The sequence below is a fragment of the Bidens hawaiensis genome, unplaced genomic scaffold (genome assembly GCF_021521415.1).
Source record: "Bidens hawaiensis isolate Kalapana, Puna unplaced genomic scaffold, B.hawaiensis_p1.1 tig00012182_1, whole genome shotgun sequence".
NCBI lineage: Eukaryota > Viridiplantae > Streptophyta > Magnoliopsida > Asterales > Asteraceae > Bidens > Bidens hawaiensis.
This window is the reverse complement of record NW_027491980.1, coordinates 258,346-270,353: the sequence shown is the minus strand read 5'-3', so window position 1 is coordinate 270,353 and position 12,008 is coordinate 258,346. Positions and strand designations below refer to the sequence as shown.

Genomic DNA, 12,008 nt, shown 5'->3' with positions numbered 1-12,008 from the left:
TAATCATGGTTAAAAATTCTAAAAATGGCCATGAAATTTAGTCGGATCCAACTTAAACCATTTCTAACCCGACGGATTAATGTGGCCTTGAAGTCGCCATGTGATGTTTGGGTAAAAGTCGTGTATTTTAGTGTGTTAATTTTTAGTTTTGTTAAGTTTTTAGTATGAATTGTGGTATTTCAAGCTTGCTTTTGTATTTCAGGTGTGTGAGCATTAAAGATACTAATTGGAGTCTTTTACACCTTGCTTTGAAGTTTGGGAGAGTTCAAAAGAAGTGATTCGTGGGCGTTTAGAAGGTAAAATGGGCATATCTTGGGCTAGAAATGAGTTACGGGACCCACAATATATGAATTTTGGGTTTCTCGACGAAACAAATCTGAATCTGAGGTTATCTTAGCTCGCGCTATGGGAAAACATGGCGAGAAATCATTCGCGCTACGCGAAGGATCTAAAAGAACAGGGGAAAAACCCTAGTTGATATTATAATCAGTTTTCAGCCTCCATTCCACATATCCTTCATTCCAGCAGCCACAGACGAGCTATAAGGAGATTTTGCATCATCTCAAAGCTTTCAATTCGTCAAATCAGTCCATTTTTTCATCATCCCATCATATAAGCGAGCTAATCGTCATGCAAATGCTAAGCTAAAACTTTTGTGATCACTTTAGGCTAGGGTTTTGTGTAAAACTTGCTATGATCGAATTCTATGTACTTAATGGCTTCGAAGCTTGATTGATTGTTTTATTTTATCTTGCTTTGCTTTTGTTATGATTGTTTACACAATTTGTAATCTGGTTATCATATTTGTATCAACTATTTGGTTGTGTTCATCAGCATTTAGGATTAGGTTCTTATAGCCATTAATCCGACTGCCATTAGTCATTGCATAATAATTGACCTTCATATTATAAAAATGGTAATTAGATAAATCGTGTTCAGTTGTTTCAACTACTCGGATTAGGTTCTGTATGTCATCACAACCAAACTAAGTCTAATAATTACTGCGCAATCAATTTAACAGAATTCGTGGCTATCTTGTTATCACATTACCTGAACCTGAAGTGAATCACTCTTTTCTTAATTTTTTTATAAATCATAAAAGTAATCGTGTTGCATTCAAATCATCTTCCAAAACTGCTTGACATCGTCTGTCCATTTAGTTTAATAATTAAAAAGTCATGAGTCAAACTTGCGCTTTCCATTGATTCCCAGTATAGACGACCTTACTTACCCGTACTAGTTATAGGTATTTAAGCATTAATAGTATTAGAGCACGATATCTACATCACCACGTGTTCCTTTTCCAGCAAATCCGACTGATTGGGAGTTTTCCGACGCATTCGTGAAGGAGTCGTCGTAAAAAAATACAGTCGGGTTAACAACTAATCTACCCAAATTACATATGTACTCTACACAAATTACATATTTGCAATGAAGGATTTGAGCCAGGTATTGTACAAGGCTGTTAGTTCGGATTCCGTGCAGACCCGGGTTTTCGTTCCATCGTGTGTTACGCTAGAGAGTTCTGCTTTTGTGGCGGCACTATGATTGTCAAGTGTCATCCGACAATATGGTTTCCCGAGGAAACACTCAAGCCAAACTCTGAAGTCAGCATGGGCCCAGTTAAAACAGTATAGTCGGGCCAGAGTGGGGTATCGGGCTCTCTAAATTTGGAGAGTGCGGTAGCCTAAATACAAGAAAGTCGCTGTTAAAAATAAAACAAAAAAACCTATGTGGTGTTCCGATAATAGTAAACACATACAAAATAGTGACATATTCAAAAATGCAGGTACAAATTTTTGATTTTCAACATTAACTAATGTTTAAAAACCACTGATCTATCTCTTCTGAAAATTGAAGGACTTAATGCAGTAAGCAAATATAAAGCCAAAAGCAAGCACTAATCCGACATGCACCCCCGCGATCACACCAAGAAAATCATGTTTGAAGCCAAAAAATCGATGCAGGTACCCCTTCACGGTCTCACCATTCATAAGCAAATCGTCATAGTCACCGAACTGTGACACTGTCATGCCGTAGATGGTCCATGCCAACGGATTAGCCCAATAATACCACCGCCACCACACGGGGATTTTCTGTTGCATTTGTAAATTTATGTACATAAACACTAATGATCGAGTTGAAAACATTAAATGCAAAAGTAATAAATAAAAATAAAAAACTTACGGGTCGTGGGACAATGAAGCCCGAGAACAGATTAAAGAACCCGTAAAAAGATGCTGCAATGATTGCAGCAATGTTGGCATTGGGCGTGATGGCAACGGTCATCATGCCATAGTATGTCATGTAAAGTAAACAACTGAACTGGAAGAATGTGTACCACAAGAATTTTGTAGCTGTCCATTCAAATCCAATCAACGCGTAAACTATGACACAATAAACGATCGCTTGAAAGAAAATGTAAGGTATCTCCACCAGGATCTGCGTTAAACACGATAATATTAGAATATGTATCCTTAAACGGGGTAAAATAACGAGTAACACACAGACTTTAAGATAAATGATAAGTCACATAATAGAGTGAACTGTGGTTTTCATCCACGTGGTTTGTTTAAATTTGTCATTTCAGTTCAAAAGTTTAAAATTTGCTATTTTCGTCCCTAAGGTTTCATTTTCATCGCAATTTTGGTCCTTTTCATTAATATATTTTGGACTGAAATAGCAGATTTTAACAAACCACAGGGACAAAAATCGCAACGAAAACGAAACCTTATGGACGAAAATTGCAACGTAAATGAAACCTTAGGGATGAAAATAAGATATTTTAAACCTTTGGCCTGAATTAGCAAATTTGAACAAACCATATGGACAAAAACCGCAGTTCTCTCTAATAATTATTATTATAATAGATAATAAACGCAGCTAATAGTCGTTATCAGTCAGTCACCTGAGCACATGCATATGGTAAAGCGGAATACATTCCAGCAGCTCGTTCTCTGTAAAAGACGGTGCGTTCAATGTCAACAACTGGCTGCACCGCTGATGCGTTTTGGACTCCTAGAAACAGGGTTGCCGCGTACATGGAACCCATGGCATTAGATAGTTCTTGTTGAGTTTTCCTGAAATTCGTATAGTTGAAACATTGTATGAATGTAACAAAATAATGTTTAGTTTATTTTTTAGTTTCGGGCACTTGCCTTTTGCGTCCAAGATCCCAAAACATACTACCGAACATGAAGGCAATAAAGGTGGTGAAAGCAAAACGAATGGCGGTGTATGGAGGGTTTCGCCAGTATGACAACCGTTGTTTCCATAGACAAGCAATACATTGGACGAAAAAAGGCTGCGAGAATTGGGTTGGGTAGTAGAGGTCTTTGGTACCGGGACGTGGTACGCTAAGTTCAGCAATAAGTGACATGTTTCTCCTGTAAGATAATATAATGTGCAAACATAAAAACCAAGAGCACAAATATGATATAATGATAAAATGTAAAGAATCGGAACTTGCCTATATAGTTGCGAATTCTTGTATATTTCAGCAAAATCAACTCCCAGCGCGATTTCTTGGGCAGAAGTACTGACTTCCAACATCCATGTCGCGGGATTATATCGATCTTTTATCTTACTTATCCCATCAATATCCTGGTATAAACAGACCATGTGGTTAAGTTTTAGCCTTATTGTTTGATTATTATCATCATACGTACGAAAGGTCTTTTATTAAAAGGTCAGGCTATACGCACACCACTGACATACTATCCACACCACCTACAGGTACACGGTCCTTATAGCATTTTTCACGCATCATCTTAGTCGTATAAGGTTTTACAGCTTGTATAATATTTGAAAGTTTTATACATGCCCATATAGAGCAACACCATGGGTAAGATATCTTACCTCAAAGTACTTTATTAGCTCGGATGAATTCCGACCAATAGGTCCTACATATAGCTCTTGTCCACCTCTTTTCATCAAGAATAGCTACAACATATTGTTACATGAGATTATTAAGTATGAATGTTAATGATAGACGAAGTAGTTATAGCGAACTATTGAATAAGTACCTCATCAAAAGCTTCAAATATGTCTATGCTAGGTTGATGAATGGTGCAAACAACTGTTCTTCCAGTGTCAACCGTGTTCCTAACGGTTCTCATCACAATTGCAGCAGCTCTAGCGTCTAGCCCTGACGTTGGCTCATCCATAAATATTATAGATGGGTTGGCCACAAGTTCGACTGCTATGGTTAACCTTTTTCGTTGTTCGGTTGAGAGTCCATTTACACCAGGCAACCCGACTAGTGCATTTCTTAAGGGATTCAATTCGACAAGATCCATCACCTCATCAACAAACATCTGCAAATAAAAAGTTATATATTTTTTTCATTCAATTAACTTTTTTTTTGTATAAGGGGCCTGTAATACACTAACCTTTCTGGTATTTTCGTTAACATCTGATGGCAACCTTAGCCAAGCGGAGTAAATCAAGGATTCATAAACGGTGACATGAGGCGAATGTATGTCGTTTTGTTCACAATATCCCGAAATCCTAGCAAACGTTTCTTGTTTTTTCGGATACCCAGAAATTCTAATGTCGCCTTCTATATACCCACCGGTTTTTCTACCTGCTAACACGTCCATTAAAGTAGTTTTTCCAGCTCCGCTAACCCCCATCAAGGCTGTTAGTACACCCGGACGAAAAGCTCCACTGACACCCTTAAGTAGCAGCAATCTATCTTCAGTTGTTCCTTGATCTCTCATTTCCTACAAAAACAAATACACCATTACTACATTATGATTTTTTAGTAAGTTGCCAAATTATGTACAGCTCATATTTAAATTTAGTGTAATGTTATAACAGTTTGTGTCGGTTATTTTAGTGTAATCAATGTCATTTTAGTATAATTGGATTTGCTTAGAACTAAATGTGAAGTTGAAATAAACATCGATAAGAGAATGTGTAGAGTAGACACTAAGACTATTCTGATTTGGAACCTAAAAATTCTAAGGAAAAAATCCCTAGACCATGGAGGTTCCAAGGGGACACCAGCCCTTGGCGGGGTTAGGGGAAGCGCCCCAATGACATCCAAGAGGCAACGTCCATGGCGCTGTCATACTGCTAAAAAGTTGTATGCAAATGATCTTCATTAGTAACTAGTTATCAATACTAAGTTGCTATTGATTATCGGTGGTAACCAAGATTAGTGACAAGTTGAGCATCAGTGGTAGGTTAATACTGAGTATTAGTACCTTAGTCAGTAGTAACTATGCTAGTTAGTATATGTGAGTAATATTAACACTTGGTTACTACTGAGAAGTATTAAGTTTAATGATATTTTACACTAATGGACATAGTTAAAACTGTCAGGTGTACATTATGTTTTTTTCTCGAAGAGTTGCAACGTTTCAACCGAATCAGTTTGATGGTTCAACCCCTATATAAAGGAATTTACTTATTTAACACGCAAAATTAAAAACTCTGTTTTTAATGGTAAATACATTCTTGTTCTTTCTAGTGCTGTTTGACTTGCTTGATTGTTGATTTCGTACACCCAAAATACTTTAATCTAATCATGAAGCATACACTGGTTAGAAAGCTATCCATGGATATTGAAAATTGGAAACCTACATTAGTAATTCCAACTTTTCTACACTAGTCTATGAGTGTTCTTGAGTTGTCGGTTCAGGCCCAAGGTTTACACACACACAATACACTCAAACTCATGTAGTATACTAGTATGTGAAGATGAAGAGAATAAATATTCAGAAAGCTTGTTGTATTCTGCTTAAAAAAAGGGTTAACCTAGACTACTTTATATAATAAACAAATGCAAACGTGCAGTAAATTATTACTCCTAAAAATAAGCTAAAACAAATTACTAAGTCTTCCACAAAGCCAACGTTCACTTCCAAATTCTCGGTCAATTAGAACCCTTCAAATCATATTTTTTACTTCCTGAAAACTTGGTCACATCTGGACCAAATCTTCTGCTGACCCGTATCCATGACCCGAATTAACCCGCCTTTTGAACCCGAACTTGACCCGTCAAGATTAACCCAACATGAGTAACACATTTGGGAGTTCATAAAACATTCTCCCTAAAGAAAAATAAATCTTTAGAAAGTTACCTGAGGCATATCGACCGAGTACTTGACATCTTTGAAGGTAATTGAATGTGGTTCGAATGGAAGAATCATTCCTTTCTTTCTGCTCTCATTGTTCCCATTACCTGTATGTGTTAACTCTACAGGGCTTTCGTCATCATCATTGTTTGACGATACAGATCGTGATTGCCCAAAAGCTAAAATATTCCACAATAAATGTTATAAAATGGTTAAAAGTAATGCTATTTATAACGTGACAAGCCAAAAAATGATAGACACTCACGGTTAAGAAGATCGAGAGACAAGCCGAAAAAAACATTGAAAAGAAATATGAATCCAACTGAGGCCAAGATTGCTATCCAATACCAGTAAGTTTCTGCGAACAACCCTCGAGAAGTGATGATTGTTTTCCCAAGTGTTGTGCCATTTACATTCTATAAAATGGAAGTAATTTTGAGAACTACAAATTCTGATTATCAATATAGAATGCGATCAAGCGTAGGCATAAAACGACTTGCCTTATTCCATCTGTCCGTGAGAAATTCATTAACAGTTATCCCATTCATAGCATACATCATTGGAGATACCCAGTATCCCCAAATCCACCACTTCTTTACATCATCTGTAATAGGATATTGTATTTAGATCCAAATTGTTTTTAATCTAGTAAGTTATAACTTATGCTTACCCCGTGACAGGACAAATCCACCCAGTGCAAAGATAATGAGAAGTGCAAATGATCCAAACGTGTTTGCAACAATCATGTTTCGACCCATCGCCCCAATAGCTCGAAACAATCCTGCGGAAACTTGGTTGATAACTATGAGTAAAAGGTATTGTTTGAAGAATCTGCATAACATAAAGATTCCAGGTAAGGCAAACATACATAGAGTTACAAACAAGAACTGGAAATTTGTTATCTTTAATCTTGAAAAGTTGAAAACAAATTAACCTCGTGATATCTGGATCGAATCCTATTACGTAGTAAGTTAGAACCGTCCACAAGCCAGCTTCAATAAAGGATATGGGTATTTTGACGACCCATGATGGAAGAGCGTACGCCCACGAGGGGTAAAACCGGAAGTCTCTTTGCTTGTAGAATACAGGGAGCTTAGCAATCGTCATTGGAATCTCAGACATCCCATTAAACATGATCATGATAACACCAAAAAATAGAGCACCTGTATATATCCCTCCGTCTTCTATATTGTTTCTATGCATCTCCGTTCGGAGAAACACTGTCATGGCTACTAACGCCATGATAAACATCTGAAACCGAACAAAACAAGTACCATCTTGATTAGTTCAGCTATAGAAAAGCTAAATATATTTGAAAAGTTAAATAATATGTTAAAGTTTTAGTAGTGATTAATTGTTGATTGAAAACAGTTTGAATGTTATACTAATAACACTTACTTGGCACAGTTTGAAGATGTAAACAAATGAATTCCTCTTCATGAGCAAGATCTCTCTATCAATGCAAGCTTTCAAGAGCTCTTTTTTATTTAAACCGTACTTGTCGGTTGTGAGAGCTGCTGGGTGGCTTCTGCTTTTGTCGTATGGGATGCTAAGATCGTCGCCAAGTTTCCTTCCAACATGGAAAGACTGGAATGAGTCTGAGAATTCCTTGGCTGTCACAAATCTATAGGGTTGGTTTCTTCTCATCCAATATTGTTGTTGATCCTTTTTAGATGTTACCTTTCACACATTTACAAAAATTTGTAATAAAAAAATTGTTATAATTGATTGAGGTAATGTGCATTTAATCACATGAATAACAACTGAACATACTTCTTGCAAGAAATCAGCAACCCCTTTCCTCTCAGGGCATTTGAACCCCATAAATTCAAAAAACTCAAGCACGTTGTCTCGTGGTCCTTGGTACACAATTTTCCCATCGGTTAAAAGAATAATGTCATCAAATAATTCATACGTCTCGGGTGCTGGCTGAAGGAGAGAAATGACAGCAGTTCCTTCAAGGATATGAAGAAATTGTCTAATTGATTTCACTATTTGGAAAGTTGTGGAACTGTCCAAACCAGTAGAAATCTCATCCATAAGAAGAACCTTTGACGGTCCAACTATCATTTCACCTGTAAATATAGTTTTCTACAAATTTGCTTAGATGCATGACTTTAGTTTCCTTTGTAATTATTCTTATTGTATCTAGTTAATTAATAATGCATTATAGCTCACGAGGTTTTCATTATTACGGTTTTACCTGTTGTCACACGCTTTTTTTGCCCGCCAGAAATTCCCCGTATCATTTGATCCCCTACCATGGTATCAGCACAAATGTCCAACCCCAACAACTGCACAAGAAACAGTTCACATAATTTTATATTTTTATTAAAATAACTGGTGAGTTTATGCACCTAAAGATAGATCCAAAGTTCATACCTTGAGAATGTAATCTGTCACCACATTCGCTTCTTGTCCTTCTGTGGCTGCAGCCTTAGTTACAAAATAAACGAGTTTAAAGTTCATATTACAAAGAAAAACGATATAAAGCCAACACACGTTTGGCCTAGCAATATCAAAGTGTTCCATAAACCAAGATGTTCTCGGATATTTATTATTCAGAGAATAAAGGCGATATGATAAAAGTTATTTGTTTCATAATTTGGATATTGTTATGTACCTTCATAAACACGTCGATATCAGGATCAGGTTTAATATTTGCATCTCTTTCTCTTCTCGACAACTCCGTCAACATCTCTGCAATTCCACAATTGTTAAAATGATCTTAATATCATAAAACCAATTAACAATAGTTTGGAATATAGGATTGAATTTATATAGTCTAACCATAACGTGATCCGACCCCTTGGCATCGTGCAGAGAAAGCCAAGGTTTCTCTGACTGTCATTTCTCCGATATGAACATCGTTTTGACTGATGTAAGCAGAGGTTCTTTCGGGTACAAACTCATGTAATTCATGGCCGTTGTATGTCACCTTGCCAGAAGTCTAAAAGCACAAAAGTAAAAACAGATAAGTGTATTTATTCTCAACTCTTTAGTCATATAGTGTTAACAAACAAATGGATGGAAAGATTAAATGTTTAAATCTTTGAAGTAAGAATCAAACATTTACCTTAAGCTCTTTATCAAGCTTGCCAGCCAAGGCTAGCAAAAGTGTCGTTTTCCCGGAACTTGGAGGGCCCAAAAGTAATGTCATTCTATAAACATGAGTATATTAGCGATTTATAGTGTTAGATTTAACAAGGAAGAGTCCATGGCTTTGTAGCCTAGTGGCATCTTGGTGGTGGGATAAGGCTTAGGGACCATAAGGTCCTGGGTTCGAATCCCATAAAAGGGGGTTTTCCCAACTTTTGTTGGCTTTCCTCCTGAATTGGTGGTTAGGCATTATTGCCTAGTGGAGATGGATATGATCGCGTGGTTCTGCTGGTACTATACTCCAGTGGTCCGTGAGTGATCCTAAATTTGCCGTTCAAAAAAAAAAAAAAAGATTTAACAAGGAAGATCATAGTTGTGTTTATTCATTTTTAGGGAAAATACCGAAATAGCTGTCTTGATAAATAATTTTTACAAAGATAGTGCGCCTTGACTTTTTTTTCAATAAAAATATCATGTAACTTTATTTTTATTAACAAAAATAGCAATTTGGTGGAACCCCTGCGCAGTAGCATGGATCTCCTGCACCATGTATGAATTTGTTGCACCAATTTCATAAAGGCGGTGCAGGATCTAGCGTAGCGTAATGGATCTGCTGCACCAGATAGAAATCTACTATGTCAAGATTGAAATATGTTGCGCCAACAGACACAGGCCAAACACTGGTTGATTGGAAATTATTATAAGTCAAGATTATTTTTTTGGAGTAGTTCAAGATGACTATTTTGGTAATTTTCCCTCTACTTTATGTTCTTTCTGCTCACCTGCTAGACTTAACAATACCGCTAATATCATCAAGGATGGTTATATGCTTTTTCGAATTTGGAAGTAGACGGAATGAGCTCAAGAACATCTAATGGAATCAAACACAGATACATATTTCATTAAATATAAAGGGAAGTCATTAAAAAGATATAAGAAAGTTGTAAGTATATAATGATTTGATTTTTACCTCAAGTATATCAATGTGGAAGTTTATAAAACTAGGTAAAGCTCTACTTCCAGTGTTCACGTCTGCCTCTACACTCAAATGCTCGAACTTAACTTCAATTGTTGGCAGATCAATCCCAACCCTGCAAATGATTTCCAATTAAAAAATTGTGGCCCGTCATATTAGCGACAAATCATCAATTAGTGACTGCAAAATTTGTCGTAAATCTGTCACAAATGGGTATTTGCAACCATTTTGAGGCTAGCTAATGTCCACTTTTGTAGCAGTAATGCCACAGCTAGAATGTCTTGTGCAAAATACTCCTTATATGCCTAGAAAGGCATTTTGAAATATATTAACTCTCTCTCTCTCTCTATCTATCTATCTATCTATCTATCTCTCTCTCTCTCTCTAGCTTGTGTTTATCTATCATATATGATTCGTTCAGTATCGCTAAACACTAAAAAGTGTTAGAATTGCTGTCCCAACATAGGAGGCGGCTCAAGGGGTAGTGAAATAAATCAAAAGCTTTGGGCCCACTTTCTTTGTTTTTTTTTTTTAACAGCCAATGAATCCTCTAAATAGGTTGTTGGCGAAAGTCATCGCATCAGGATACACTCGCCTCCGAACCAGGAAAAACCTTCACCAAGGGCTGACGTCCGTGAACACTCTCCCAAAGACACGACAATGCGGTGAGATAAAACCTGTTCAGGGTAAGGGTCGAACTATTGATCGCCACTTACTCGCCTAATCTGTCATCATCACTAGGTGTCGCCACCTAGTGATGATGGCTAGAGTGTAGAGCTTCAATGGCCATTTATGGCATAAAAGAGTTTTGCAATATATGTCACAAAAGAGTAACTTGCAACCATTATGACATTAAAGAGTTTTGACTTATGTCACAAAAGAGTAATTTTCAACCATTATGAAATAAAAGAGTTTTGAAATATATGTCATTAACTTTTGGTGAGTGTTTGGAGCTAGAGTGTTGAGCTAACTAATGTTTCTGAAAAATTAGTTTTGAAGGCTAGTCTACCTGATAGAGGCATATGTATGCCTACTCTTATAAAGGAGGTCACATATTCAAAACATGACAGGTAAGTAGTTCAAATCTATTGGTGTAACTAAAGTAAGAATAACATTTACCGTTAAAATAAAAGAAACATTGAATACCTATCAAGACGGTCCCTAAGCTTTAACAAGAAGCTCTCATTATCTTCATCAGCGGTATTTACAAGCCTATCAAGCAACCGTTTTCGGTCCTCGAATTTAAGATTATCAACATCAACCTCATACGAAGGTCCTGTTGATCCAAATAGCAAACCTTTCTTCAGACGATCGAAAGTCGGAAGCTTTTCAAGAGACGCCCATTTAAGAGCTTCTTCATCATCTTCTTCACGAGTAGATCTTGAAAACACATCCAAGCCAGTGTTCCTCCATAAAGAAGTACTTCCAGATCTTAAACTCCCCATTGCTCCATTACTGGTTGCTCTTAAGCTCCCTAACCTTATACTTCTACTAGCTTTATAAATATCACTTCCATCCATGCTTATTTACTGATCAAAAACCCTGAAACAGATGATCTAGGGTTTTCAGTTTCTCACCATAAATGACATAAATTTGGTTAAAAACAGTTATTTTCTGATATGGGTACTCACCAATGATCAAGAAAACCTTGAAACTATCAAGAATCTATGCAGATCAAAAAGGGTTTTTAACAACTTAATGTTTTAAAAAGATTGATCAAATCTAGAGAGAAAGGGGGTTTCCATGATGCTTGCAGAGTTGCAGCCACAGGTGCAAGTTAATTAAGTGGCGCGAGGATTTAAAACACCCTCATGGGAATCTGCTTGGCTCTGTTGGAATAAATAGTTTTT

At 36.8% G+C, this 12,008-nt stretch overlaps 1 pseudogene across 1 annotated transcript; it reads right to left on the bottom strand.

The window, feature by feature from the left end:
• Window positions 1-1,838: 1,838 nt before the first annotated feature.
• On the bottom strand, window positions 1,839-11,700 carry LOC143540218 (pleiotropic drug resistance protein 1-like; annotated as a pseudogene). The gene is made up of 21 exons (XR_013136562.1): window positions 11,305-11,700; window positions 10,153-10,273; window positions 9,965-10,053; window positions 9,160-9,244; window positions 8,874-9,033; window positions 8,707-8,783; window positions 8,466-8,519; window positions 8,287-8,377; window positions 7,857-8,158; window positions 7,482-7,763; window positions 7,018-7,334; window positions 6,754-6,914; window positions 6,349-6,687; window positions 6,090-6,262; window positions 4,392-4,724; window positions 4,026-4,316; window positions 3,859-3,942; window positions 3,159-3,603; window positions 2,909-3,080; window positions 2,188-2,442; window positions 1,839-2,096 (listed from the first exon to the last, which is right to left on the bottom strand). The product of XR_013136562.1 is annotated as a pleiotropic drug resistance protein 1-like (transcript).
• Between the last annotated feature and the right edge of the window lie 308 nt (window positions 11,701-12,008).